The 14,151-nt window shown below is 47.7% G+C and overlaps 1 protein-coding gene across 1 annotated transcript in view; it reads left to right on the forward strand.

The window, feature by feature from the left end:
• The first annotated feature begins 3,583 nt into the window (after positions 1 to 3,583).
• LOC133349594 (mucin-19-like) overlaps positions 3,584 to 14,151 on the forward strand; it is a 53,822-nt gene continuing 43,254 nt past the window's right edge. Inside the window, exons 1-3 of the mRNA XM_061563161.1 lie at positions 3,584 to 3,718; positions 4,845 to 5,008; positions 5,214 to 5,293. The gene's annotated coding sequence lies outside the window, so the exon portion shown is untranslated. The remainder of the gene's footprint in view (positions 3,719 to 4,844; positions 5,009 to 5,213; positions 5,294 to 14,151) is intronic.

The raw sequence follows: 14,151 nt of genomic DNA on the forward strand, positions 1-14,151 counted from the left end.
GTGACTTTACCGAAAGAACCAAGAGGATGGCCCTTGCCATGGGAATATGTAATGTTCACTTCTGACTCAGGAACAACCAATGAATGTGAGCACCACTCCAGTGCTCATTTAACTCGACTCTACTCGATTACTTTTTTTGCTTATTCATTTCTGTTATAAATACACCTTACTGTCAATTAATTTGTAGAAAATTTAATGGGCGAGGGGGGGGGTCACAAGACATCTGGACCACGCTGTACAACATTGCAGAATTTATACTCTTAGGTTTTTTCGGAAAAGTCACGTAGGTAAAAATAAAAATAAATAATAAAAAGTAATAGAAATAATAGTAAATTATATATTATTTCTATTATTTTATCTTTTACCTACGTGACTTTACCGAAAAAAAACCTAAGAGTATGAATCTTTGCTGTCCCAAAAGCTTCAAATCTAAAATTGCAGAATTTGCTTTCACGATAAACGGGGTGGGCATGGTGGCGCAGTAGTTCGCGCTCTACACGACCTGAGAGTTTGATTCGCAGCCACGGCTATAACAGCCGTTGTACCACCTCGGTTCACTAGATCCAACCTGCCGATCGACTGAGGCCGTTGACCCATGCACACGGCTGCAGCGATGGGTTTTGCCGCATTGCCCTCTGCTGACGATTTACAGCACACGGCAGCAGAGGTCGCAAACGGGTTTTGATTCCTTACCCGTACCGATACCCGGCCGCACCAGGGTCGCAAACGGGTACCCGTACCCGGCCGTACCCGTACCCTACCCGTACCACGGCCGGGGATACCCGTACCCTACCCGATACCCTGCTACGGGTAGGGTACGGGTATCGGGTACCTGATTGCGACCTCTGGGATGAAGCCATGTTGCAGGCGCGGGTGGGTTGATTCTAGGAACTTGAATTGTGAGAAGAAACAAGACGTTGGGAAATGAGTGACAAACAGTTACTGACCAGTGACTCACGGCCTACCCGTACCCGGCCGCACCAGGGTCGCAAACGGGTACCTGTACCCGGCCGGGTACGGGTAGCCGGGTATCGGGTAGGGTACGGGTATCGGGTACCCGGTTGCGACCTCTGGGACAGAGGCAACGAAGGGGATTTGGGAATCCTCTCGCTGTCTCCACTTCCGCGTGGGGAGACTGAGCCGGAGATCTCTGGGGTTTGCTGCTGAGTGTGCGTTACGCCACGACATCAACCCCACTTGACTTTAGTGCTCGGGGTAAAACAATAACGCGCACAGATATAATTTAAAAAGAGCAGGCGCAATGGTATATATCTAAAATAACCCGTGATGTTTTAATCAAATAACCGTGATGTTAATCAAATAACCGTGACGTTTTAATCACGGTTATTTACTGAATAATTATTTTGTTTCTGAATTTTAAATGTACTTCAAGCAGCAATTATATCCACTAAACATGTTGATTATTACTGAGATAGACAATACATGCACGTATACTAACATGTACACGGAATAAACAGCACGTGCAACACGAATTGGGTTCACACAGCTTCTAAACAATGCTGTATAATTAGAACAAAATGCCATGCAAAGCTCACAAGCCACACGCGTATCAAATCTCGGCACGTTTGTCAATAAAGCAGTGGCCTTATACTAAAAAAGATTTTGACGGCGACGTTTCGCGCAATGGCCCTTCTTCATAGCACGTAAATAAAGATGACAGAGAGATAGATGTAACAACGGTGGGAGACTGCCTACGTGCTACGATGAAGAGGCATTGCCTTATTGGCGAATGCTTTGAGTTGGTATTGTTAATGATGTCCGTGTACCACTGGCAGCAGTAGCATCGCCAAATAATTTGTACCAAAATCTGATCCCAATAATTCAGACATCGGATTTGGAGTCAGAGCTAAAAAAAAAAACCCGCAATTCATCTTCATTATTTTATTATTTCCCTTCTACGTGACTTTACCGAAAGGACCAAGAAGATGAATTGCGGGTTTTTTTTTTAATAAAACATAATAATTTTATTTTATTATTTTATTCTTTCCCTTCTACGTGACTTTACAGAAAGAACCAAGAAGATGAATCCCTGCAGTCACGAAAGCTTTAAATCGAAATTTTATTATGTTTTATTTTTATTATTTTATTACTTCCCTTCTACGTGACTTTACCGAAAGAACCAAGAAGATGAATCCCTGCAGTCACGAAAGCTTTAAATCGAAATTTTATTATGTTTTATTTTTATTATTTTATTACTTCCCTTCTACGTGACTTTACCAAAAGAACCAAAAAGATGAATCCCTGCAGTCACGAAAGCTTTAAATCGAAATTTTATTGTGTTTTATTTTTATTATTTTATTACTTCCCTTCTACGTGACTTTACCGAAAGAACCAAGAAGATGAATCCCTGCAGTTACGAAAGCTTTAAATCGAAACCCCGCAATTATATCCCCTCTCTGCCTCTGCTCTCAGGGAAGGGAATCGCTGAAACGTCGTAAGTCACGGAACTAAATGTGTTAGTGACGAATGTGTGAACGCATTCTGGGCCTTTGCCACTCTCTCTCGACGCCACTGCCAATGGAAAAGGGCGAATGTCTCATGTCAACGGGTGAGTGGGAAGGAGGGGGTGTGCTTGTGGAAGCAAGTAGGCATGGATACCAAAGAAAAAGATCCCTCGTATAGCCTTGATAGACTGTTGGGGCAAGTGCTGTTTGCGAGCAGCACCTATGAAGGTCAACACGGCACACGAGGGGGTGGGTGGCCAGCACCACGCCCGGATGGATACCAAAACAAAGATCCCCCGTGTAGCCTTCACAGACTGTTGGGGCAAGTGCTGTTTGCGATCACCTATGAAGGCCGGCACGGCACACGAGGGGGTGGCCAGCACCACGCCCGGATGGATACCAAAACAAAGATCTCCCGGGTAGCCTTCACAGACTGTTGGGGCAAGTTCTGTTAGTGAACACCTATGAAGGCCGGCACGGCAGACGAGGTGGTGGGTGGCCAACACCACGTCCGGCCGCCTTTGTCTCCCCAGTGACGATGTTTACACACGGCACCAGGTACTCATTTGAGGCTGAGTCGACCTAGGGAAGGCCCAGGACCGGTTCAGATAAATCGTCACCGGTGTTGGTGGCCATGAGCAAGAATCGAACTCGGGTGGCCGGGTTCGTAGCGCAGCGCAGCGCTAACTGCTACACCACCGCTCCCCACAGGATAGACTGCCCCACCAAAGACAAAGATCCCCCTATAGCCTTAACAGACTGTTGGGGCAAGTACTGTTAGCGAGCACCTATGAAGGCCGGAACGGCACACGAGGGGGTGGGGTGGCCAACACCACGCCCGCGCGCCTTTGTCTCCCCAGTGACGATGTTTACACACGGCACCAGCTTCTCATTTGAGGCTGAGTCGACCTAGGGAAGGCCCAGGACCGCGCTAACCGCTACCACCCACCGCTCCCCACGGGATAAACCGCCCCCACCCACCCCCCAACACGCACACAACAGGAGTGCTGCGTGCGTGTTGGGGGGTAAGAGCTGTTTGGGGAGGTGCTGCTTAGGCTGCTGATGCTGCGTCTACGGGGTGGAGTCTGTCGCCTGCTCCACAGCCCCCAGCTCACAGATGCCGTCCGCCTGTGGCTCAGTGACCCTGCAGGCAGCCTCACGCGTGGCCGCGCGCGCAACGCTGGGACGGTTCAACGCTTCGGTGTGTTAGAAGGAGTAAACCCAGTGATACAGCAGTAGACTGACATTGCTCGGTATGTGTACGTTCCGTGCATGATTACGGATTAATCATTCGTAGTATGAGTATAATTAGTCTTCCTGTGGTCATGTTGCATGCGTCTGCGAGTTCGCTCTTCTGCTCGCTGAGTTTATTAGCGGAGCACACAGACAGCGGTGCTGGGCTGTGATGGAGTGACCGGTGATGGTGTGACGGTGATGGAGTGACCGGTGATGGTGTGACGGTGATGGAGTGACGGTGATGGTGTGGCTAGTGATGATGTGGCCGATGATGGTGTGGCCGGTGATGGTGTGGCCGTTGATGGAGTGACGGTGATGGTATGATGGTGATGGTTTGGCTGATGATGGAGTGACGGTGATGGTGTGATGGTGATGGTGTGGCTGGTGATGGTGTGACGGTGATGGTGTGACGGTGATGGAGTGACCGGTGATGGTGTGACGGTGATGGTGTGGCCGCTAATGGTGTGATGGTTATGATGTGGCTAGTGATGGTGTGACGGTGATAGAGTGACCGGTGATGGTGTAGCCGATGATGGTGTGGCCGGTGATGGAGTGACGGTGATGGTGTGATGGTGATGATGTGGCTGGTGATGGTGTGACAGTGATGGAGTGACCGGTGATGGAGTGACCGATGATGGTGTGACGGTGATGGAGTGACCGGTGATGGTGTGGCCAGTGATGGTGTGACAGTGATGGTGATGCCGGTGATGATGTGGCCGGTGATGGTGTGACGGTGATGGTGTGACGGTGATGGTGTGACGGTGATGGTGTGGCCGGTGATGGGGTGGCCGGCGATGGAGTGACGGTGATAGTGTGACGGTGATGGAGTGACGGTGATGGAGTGACCGGTGATGGAGTGACCGGTGATGGTGTGGCCGGTGGTGGTGTGACAGTGATGGTGATGCCGGTGATGGAGTGACCGGTGATGGAGTGACCGGTGATGGTGTGACAGTGATGGTGATGCTGGTGATGGAGTGACCGGTGATGGAGTGACCGGTGATGGTGTGACAGTGATGGTGATGCCGGTGATGGAGTGACCGGTGATGGAGTGACCGGTGATGGTGTGACAGTGATGGTGATGCCGGTGATGGAGTGACCGGTTATGGAGTGACCGGTGATGGTGTGACGGTGATGGTGTGACAGTGATGGTGATGCCGGTGATGGAGTGACCGGTTATGGAGTGACCGGTGATGGTGTGACGGTGATGGTGTGACGGTGATGGTGTGGCCGGGGATGGAGTGACCGTGCGCGCCTGCGGAGGCTTCACCCGCGTGCGATGGGACAGACGCGAGGCAGCTGCCGCACGGGTGAGTGAGCGACTGATGCGCCCGACGGCGTCGAAGCAGTGAACGCCGGGCTGAGTGTTCACCTGCGAGACACGCAGAGACGTGAACGCAGTTGCTTGGCAAGTGACCTTGATGATGTACATCGCTGTATTCACCGTATCTCAGAATGAGACGATCTAATTAGACTGGAGGAGGAATCCGATGAGCTATGAAGCTTTTTTCGCAGGTGTTCGGTTCGGGGCAGCTCCGAGCGTTACAACAACAAACGATGCGACAACACAATAGAAGTGCAAAGTAAAGAGTAAGGTAAGCAAATCACTTACACATGTATACTAATAAACATAAAGTATCGGTTTTGTTTGTACCTTATCAGATAAAGGCCACTTGGGCTATTAGCTTCTCGAAGCGACCTGACCATCACGAATGACGGCTCAGCGAAGCGCAGGCAGAGAACGGAGTTTTCTATCTTGATTTGAAGCTTTCGTGAGCGCAGGAACCCATACTCTTTGGTTCTGTCGGTAAATAAATCACGACGTTTCGGGCGCAACACAAGCGTCCGTCATCAGGTATGGAAAGCTTGTGCTGCGCCCGAAACGTCGCGATTTATTTGATTTTATTTTATCCCCACGTGACTTTACCGACAGAACCAAAGAGAAGGGAGTTTTCGTTGACGTGCGTGAATGTGCCGAGTCTGCAGTTCCTCTCCCCCCCGCCCCCCCCCGTGTTCCACACCGTGCCCCCCCCCCCCCCTTGAGACGGGGACGCGCTATGAACCGCGCGGCTCTAAACAATCCGGTGCCCCCCCCCACTCCCATCGCGGGCTCAAACAGCGAGTGAGGAGGCAACAACAGGAGGGGAGGGCAGACGAATCGTGGTGGCAACGTGTGGGCCCTTAGCGACAGCGCGTTCGCCGCCTGTTGTGCGGGTTCACGGTTCGAGGCATAGCGGCCGCCCTGGTTAATACTGCGGGTGTATTGACCATAGCAGTGTATGCCTCGTTTGCTTCGCGGTGGACGTCAATGATCCCGTGATGTGTTTCCTTTTACACGCTTTTTATTAACTCATTCTGTCTGTTGTTGTTGTCGTTGTTGTTGTCGTTGTCATTATCCTCAAATCTTGTAACTCGATTTTAACCCACTCCCCAATGTGGTATCGACTGCAAACTTGGTATACTTATGTCATACCGATGACAATACTATATTCTATCATAAAAATCTAAATAAAGTATCTTGAAACATTATTTTATATGTTATGTTTAGGCTTGGGTCTAATTGTCCACTACTCAACTGACGTTGGCTGTAATTGGCCACGGCCCCTTACGCTGTGGCAAGCTTCGGGGCCACTTCCTGGAGTCGTGGAGTTCTGCCATTACTCGTACACTTCATAAAAGCGTGTTTTTAAACACGTTTTTTAAAATATTACTTATTTCTGTCTCGCAAGAGTAAGGCCATCCTGTGTTGGCGTCACGGGTCCAAATTGACCAAATTTGAGAATTACCCTTACACTTCTCAATTGTAATCATGCATAACAAGTAAACCCCGGGTCCGCCCCCGCCACCCACTGACAGACCACAGAGCTGGGGCCGTCGTTGGGGCTGGTCCCTGGTGGCTTCCCGGCTTGTCTGTGGTTTCCTGGTCTCACGAGCGAGATGGATCGAATCGCCCCCACTGCTTCGTGACCTTTCTGATGTGCTGACGTTGTGATGTTAAACACGTATTATAGTCAAAGCTCGTGAAAACAAAGTATGCTTTAACGAAACATACATTAACATTTGGTCGACCTGAGCATCTCCCTGCACAACTTATGAAACGTTTTCAAGACAAACTATACCAGTCAAGTCAGTCATTCTTTCAATATGAGAAAGTATCCATACTCTTTGGTTCTTTCGGTAAAGTCACGTAGGTTCAAATCAAGATTGAGAACATATCCCTTCTAAAGTAATGTATTTGTACCTATCGGCACGCATATTAACATTTCCAACGAAATCGTAGAATTGTGTTTGATTCAGCTTAGGCTTCAGCGTCAATACAGATTCTTTTCCACTAGATATGACACACCATTTCGAATGATTTGTACATTTTGTTTCGGATTGATCCCAAAATTATGAGATCACAGCAAATGATGACACCTATATTACATAAGTTCTGTGAGTTTTTTTCCCCCACCAAAAGTGGTGTTACGTGGCATTGGGTGAAGCCACTTTTGTGAGCGTCTCTTTAGGCCCCTTGGTGGTTCCGTGTTTTTACAGACACGCAGGGCAGTATAAGCTGGACGTAAGCACACCCCTTGGGAGCATGACCAGGTGTGCTTATAACCAAAAGAGCGTGCTTGTATCAGAAGTTGCCCTTCGCCTTCCTGCCACCAGTGAAATCTCAGCACGTGCTGCTTATAGCAGAATTTAGCTTATATAAGGTATGCGTACATATCCGACTCTCCTGTTATGTTGAAAAGTCCACTGTTTTTCTAAAACAGCGCGCCACGTTTATTACAAATCTAATAAAAAAAACATCACCACAAAGTGCCACTCATCCTTTCCTGCATCCCTGCCTCTCGCTGTCCTCCCACGCTCCCCAGATGCCCGCAAAGCGCCACTCTCAGCTGTTCCGTTGTGATGCTTTGTGCTGAGTGCGTGGTTTATCCTCGCGCTGCGCAGGGCACCACGCCAGCCGCAGGCAATAGCGGCAGAGCTTGCCCGGGGCAGTTGCGTCCCCCCCCCCTTGCCCAACCTACCCAGTAAATGATCCTAGGCAGGGCAATACCTCTCGTGATAAAATATGCCTTTAGATTTTAAGCTTTCGTGACTGCAAGGATTCATGTTCTTAGGTTTTTTCGGTAAAGTCACGTAGGTAAAAAATAAAATTTATAAAAGTAAAATAAAATAAAAATCACGACGTTTCGGAAACAACACAAGCTTCCGTCTTCAGGTGGAACCGTCACAGCACGATAACTTGATACAGCTATCGTGCTGTGACGGTTCCACCTGAAGACGGAAGCTTGTGTTGCCTCCGAAACGTCGTGATTTTTTATTTTATTTTTATTTTACTTTTATTAATTTAAATTTTTACCTACGTGACTTTACCGAAAAAAACCTAAGAATAAAAAAGATGCCTTCTTTAAGAACTCCAGAACCAGGGCTACATTTCCAATTGAATATTTTCCAGGCACTCCCAAAACCCTAACCCCCCCCCCCACCACCCCCACCCAGGACTCCTGCCCAATAGTGGGGATAGGGGACGGGGGTGGGGAAATATTTTCCCGACCTCAAGACAATTCCAAATTAAATTAAGCCCTGTGCCGAACAATGTGTCACGTAGTAGTAACCCGTTGAAATGTTCTCACCACTGCAAACTTACCATTCATGTTTCGTGATCTGGAACTTACATGTACACGTAGATATATATTTTTTCTCCAATCCACTGCTGGATGCTACTGTAATAAGGAACGAAACAGGTGGACTTCTCCAAAAAACTGTCTGTCGCCTGATGAAGCTGGTTGTAATTACTGGCGAAACGTCGTACTCAGATTGTAAATGTTGTGGCTTGGCTCTCCTGTACTAGTACACTACACTATACACTACACTACTATACACTACACTACTACACACTAGTGCCGTAATCGTGACGAATTGGCACGTTCTGTTTACGTGACAACCCTTACTAGTTGGCTGTGTTGGGTGGTGGCGGGTTTAACAACAAATTTATATATTTACGCGATTTAACCTAAAAAAAACTCGATCATGGATTGTGATTGTAGTCTGTTGTGCCAATGTTCAAGACACCTCAGGAGGGTCGTGTTTTACACGTTAGGTTTATTGGTCAAAACTGCAGTATGTGGAGGAAAATAATGACAATGACTAGTCTGTGTGATGTAGTGCCCTGTACGCCAATGGGTCTCAAAGTTATTTTTTTATCCCATCTCGTCTCAACACATTAGAAAGGGGCACAAGGTGACTGCACCTGGCCTGCAAACGGTCTGTCAGCAGTAGGGGCGGGGGGGTGATTTGCTGTGCGTAATCTCAATTGAGTAATTTGCGGTGTCATTTTTGACTGCGGAAATTTTGGACCCTGACAACATTCACAAAACACATTCATAACGAGCGGCTAATATGTAAAGATCTGCACAGAGAGAGAGAGCTCAGTAACCTACTTGCTGGATTGCCACATGTACACGATCCAGCAAACCTCCTGATTACAGGCGCGCACCCTGCCACGCCCTGTACAATACACGCATCTCGTAATTAGCGAACTCCACGTAAAAATAACCGAGGTCCGTTCCAGCGATCTAAATCACGAGAGAGTGTGCCCCCGAGTTCACAGTGGCCGGGTGTTCTCGACAGAGACCCTCGCACGGGCTGGGAAAGGCTTTGGCGCAGAGGTCGCAACCGGGTACCCGATACCCGTACCCTACCCGATACCCGGCTACCCGTACCCGGCCGGGTACGGGTACGGGTAGCCGTTTGCGACGCTGGTGCGGCCGGGTACGGGTACTGGTAGGCCGTGAGTCACTGGTGAGTAACCGTTTGTCACTCATTTCGGGTAGGGTACAGGTAGGGAACGGGTACGGGTACCCATTTGCGACCCTGGTGCGGCCGGGTATGGGTAAGGAATCAAAACCCGTTTGCGACCTCTGCTTTGGCGTAGGAGGAGGGCCCTGGAATCGAGGACACGTCACGCTCCGAATTACCTCCCGAGCAGGCCCGCCTGGGAGCTTGGCATTTGTCCTCCGTACAGGCAATACAAATGAGTGTACAGAGAGAGATTGTATATATTTATTTATATATAAAAAAAACTAAGCATCCCGGGCAAAGCGCTGATGGGAATTGTTTAGTGCAGTGGTTCTCAAGCGTTTTGGAATGACGGCCCCTTCAATCAAGACCATTGCGCCCCCCCCCCCCCCCCCAAGTTACTAACGCCACAGTAAACTTAGCGAGCGCATGTCTACGCCACGGGTCGACGCGGTGCTGGTCAAGCGCCTGTTTTTCACGTTGTAGGACCGCCTCGGAAAGTGTTGTCGTTGCAACACGGCGCTGACGTGTCCACCGCGCAAATCCCAAATTTTCTCCTGCACGGTATCCGTGCCGCAGCCCTGCACCCACCCTCCGCACCCCGAAAGGCTTCCGTGCCCTGGCCACCAGGGTGGTGCAAGCGAGGGGTCGGGAACCGCTGCTGTGTAGAGTCTATTGGGGGAAATATGTAAGACGACGCAAAGGAGACACACATTAAGTAAAGAATAGTTCTGCGTCGTTCGAGCATGCAGATGGGAAACCCAAGGAGGGAGAGAGGGAAAAGGGAAAAAACAAAACCAACAATAAACATATTTGGGCAAATGGACAGGATTTACGCACTGTTAGTGTTTCAGTTCATTTGTAAACAACGTGGGGTCCTGGCTCTCTGCACGTCGCTCGGTGATTTGTGGGGCGGCACTTGCAGCAACCGGGAGGGCCCCTTGAAAGGGTTTATTTTGTTTCCACCTCGTCGTGTTTTGTTTTCGTAGATAATGAAAACGATTTGGCCGGTTAGCAGGCGGGCTGGTCGCACCTGCGCGTTTGCTCTGCTTCAAGACTTGCTGGAATTTAATTAAATGATTTAATATTAACTGTAGACTGGATTTGTTTTTTAAATACACACTTTATATCATCTTGTTTCCACAACGATCCAGAGTGTGGAAATACCGTATATGTTTGAATGGAACGATAAGAAAAAAAACATTTCATTTCAATGCTGCTGTTATCAGCCTGTGACTTCCCACGTGCTCGACAAAAACCTCCCTCATGTTAATCATAATGTTTATTTTTCACAAGCATCATCGTTCATGCACATGACATCTCGCAATGGCTGAGGAACCTCAGACAAGCTGGAAGTCAAACAGGCGGTTAGCAGTCGCTACCAACAATATTCAAACTTTGCAGTCCTCGACATATCAAGGTGTTTTTCACCATTCTGCCCGCCTTTCCTTAGTTATTGCTGTCCAGTAGTGGCCACCGACATGTTCTATTTTGTAATCTCACCTGTTTCTCTTGCCTGCTCTCAGTCAAAATGCGTTTTACAGCTGTGATTTTGACCGTGCATTTATATGGCCGTAAGGTTGGTCTAAGAGGCATGTTAAACTGGTTTCATCTTCTTAGTGATCATCAGGAAAGCGTACATACAGCATGTACGGTTGTTCACCTTTGTCATCGGTATTCCTGTCGTTTTGATCATAACCTATGACCAGCCAGAATGCACCCGATCTCATCAGATCACAGAAGCTAAGCAGATTTAAGCCTCGATTATGTTTGGATGGGTGTCCATCGTATAGAAAACAAGTGGTGTAGGCTCCTGCCGGGCTGTGTTGTCAACAGAGGAGAGTGCAGCACTATTCCATGCTGTCTTAAATTTTGACTTTAAACTTTCGTGAGTGCAGGAATTCATATTCTTTGGTTCTTTCGGTAAAGTCACGTAGATATAATAATAATGAAGAGAATAAAAAAGAAAATAAAAAAACAATACAATTTGTATTATTTTCATTTGTATTCACTTTATTATTATTTCACTATCTACGTGACTTTACCGAAAGAACCAAAGAATGTCCATGCTGTCTTGTTCCAAACTCCATCGATGCTCCCCGCCATGACCAACCAGCACTGACCAGTGCAGTGAAATATGATCAAATAACTCCCACGACCCAGCAGAGTGCGTGGAGGCACTCATCCAGCAGTGGATTTACAACAGAGCTGCACGTGTACCTATAGGGGTGTCATCTCAAAGGGGAATGCTATCCCATTCAGTTACGAGCTGTTCAATGAACGACTGAATGAATGAATGCTTAAGACTCCACACATCTGGAGGCTCTGCTGCACGAGACAAATTCCCTGCAGGCCAAACCGAGGAGCCACCACCCACTCCCGTCCCATAACCCTCACCCTGACCCAGGCCCCCTACGCTCCCGTGAGAGAACGTGGGAACTAAGCCGGGGCTGCGGACGGAGTGGGAAGAAAAGAAAGACGTTTGTTGTTCGTTCCGGTTTTTCTTAGATTAATGCTGGGAGGATGGTTGTACGCTGGTCAGTTTTTGGCATTTATATGGCTCCCACTTGGACAGTGTTAATAATTCACTATATTACCGTTAACATCGGCGTGTTTTCTTTGACATTGTAGTGAATGCCACGTCCGAGTTCTCAGTTCTTTAGGTGAAGAGAAAAGTCTTCTTGGTTCTTTCGGTAAAGTCACGTAGAATGGAAATAATAAAATAATGAAAATAAAACGTAATAAAATATTTCTCACGATGTTTCGGCCACAACGCAAGCAGCCGTCCTCAGGTGAAGAACAGGTCTGTCGAGAAGACAGAGTCTGAATGCGTTGTGGCCGAAACGTCGTGAGAATTATTTTATTATGTTTTATTTTCATTATTTTATTATTTCCCTTCTACGTGACTTTACCGAAAGAACCAAGAATATGAATCCCTGCAGTCACGAAAGCTTTAAATCGAAATTGAAGAGAAAAGGTAAAGGTGCAGCCCTGCAATTACTCGCTCACGCCGCTGCTGGCGGAAGGGCTTCACTAAAGGGAGCTCCGGAGAGTCCGTCTCGAGCGTATTTGGCCTACCCGTTTATTCTGGCCAAATGTCCTGGAAGAGGTGGGAGTTCCGACGCTAACCGGTCACGTTTACAGAAAGTCAACATCCGGTTCTCGTTTACAGTGGAATATTAGGAGGCGATGATGGGTGTACATGGCACTTTACCCAGCCACACGTGGCCTGCCGGTCGACTGACCGTAGTTTACCCTTTTACATACTGGGTGGACACAGGCGTGGAGATGGAATGGGAGGGAGGTTAAGGAACCTGTTCATTGTTTCTACTCCCGCCACCGGGAGAGAGAGGATGTCTTCTCAATACCGTCATGGGGTACTGCGGTTGTGAGATGTTAACTCTCTCGCCTGGTATGCAGGAAGTCGTGGGTTCGATCCCGACCCAGACGCCTAGATATTTTGAGTTTGCATGTGCTCCCCCTAGTCACGTGATTTATCTCCGAGTCCTCTGGTTTTTCCCTGCACATTTAGAAATATGCTTTTAGAGCATTTGGCTGAAAGAATGTCTACATGATGAGCCACTACGTTGAGCTATCATTTATGGCCAGGTCGCTTCTGAAAAAGAGCTACATAGCTCAGTGGGGCCTTACCTTCTAAAATACAAATTATAATCTATAGTTTAGTTTTAGTTTTGATAATGAAAAATGCGTGACTCAAGAGGTCAGAGCACTGAGCTTGCAACTGCTGAGATCCTTGGGTTTGAAGCCAGACATCTGCTCATGATTAGTGCCGTTTCTCAAGTGTAATGAGTTGATGGGCTCAGCCCAGTCATCAATGAATGCGCACACACACAAAAAAAACCCCACATCATCCTGTTCTTTGGCTTTTCATTTCATTTGGCTGAATTCCAAAGCGCAATAATTTAATTATCGGTCCGGCTGCGATGGGACGAACACCAGTCTCATAGTAGAGTGGCGTGGGATCGTACACCCCACGCTGTGCAATGAAGAATTTAAAAAGCCACTCTCTTGAGCAGTCATTTTTGGACACATGAGGTCACACTGTTTTGCTACATTTACAAATGGAATTTCAGTCACTTGTCAATAACACTTTAACATGTAGTCTTTTATGACCAATATTATCCACTAGCATAGTAATAGGTTTTTACCCTTTCAACTGTCACAAAACTGACACCTTTATGCAAGGGATCATGTTTGCAATAACCACAACACAAGCAGTCAAAATGCAAACAAAAAGAAACAATTCTGATAATGATAATGCTATGCACTGTCCTTGAAGTTGATTGGTCCACACCCGAGACAGCTTTTCATAGAGCCTAGTCTCCATTGGTGTTGGACCAGATGACGCAAAAAGGCGTCATCTGGTCCAACACCAAAGGAGGTCTCAATGTATTATCCACTAGCCTTTTGCCCGTCCTAGGACGTGTGTATTGCAGTAAATCTGAAACTTGCAAACAAAAAGCAGACCGCGACGTGATATCCACTGCATTAATGCGTGTGCAATTTGTAAGGGCGCGGTGACACAGACCTATTTAATTTTAAAGTGATAATCCCTTGTTCATCATGACGTCCTTTTTACTTCGATGTCTCAACAGCGTTACGGAGATCACGTGACGTGAGGGTTCTGCCTTTGTAGTGA

The sequence above is a fragment of the Lethenteron reissneri genome, chromosome 30 (genome assembly GCF_015708825.2).
Source record: "Lethenteron reissneri isolate LAM-NWPU_2019-01 chromosome 30, ASM1570882v1, whole genome shotgun sequence".
Classification (NCBI taxonomy): domain Eukaryota; kingdom Metazoa; phylum Chordata; class Hyperoartia; order Petromyzontiformes; family Petromyzontidae; genus Lethenteron; species Lethenteron reissneri.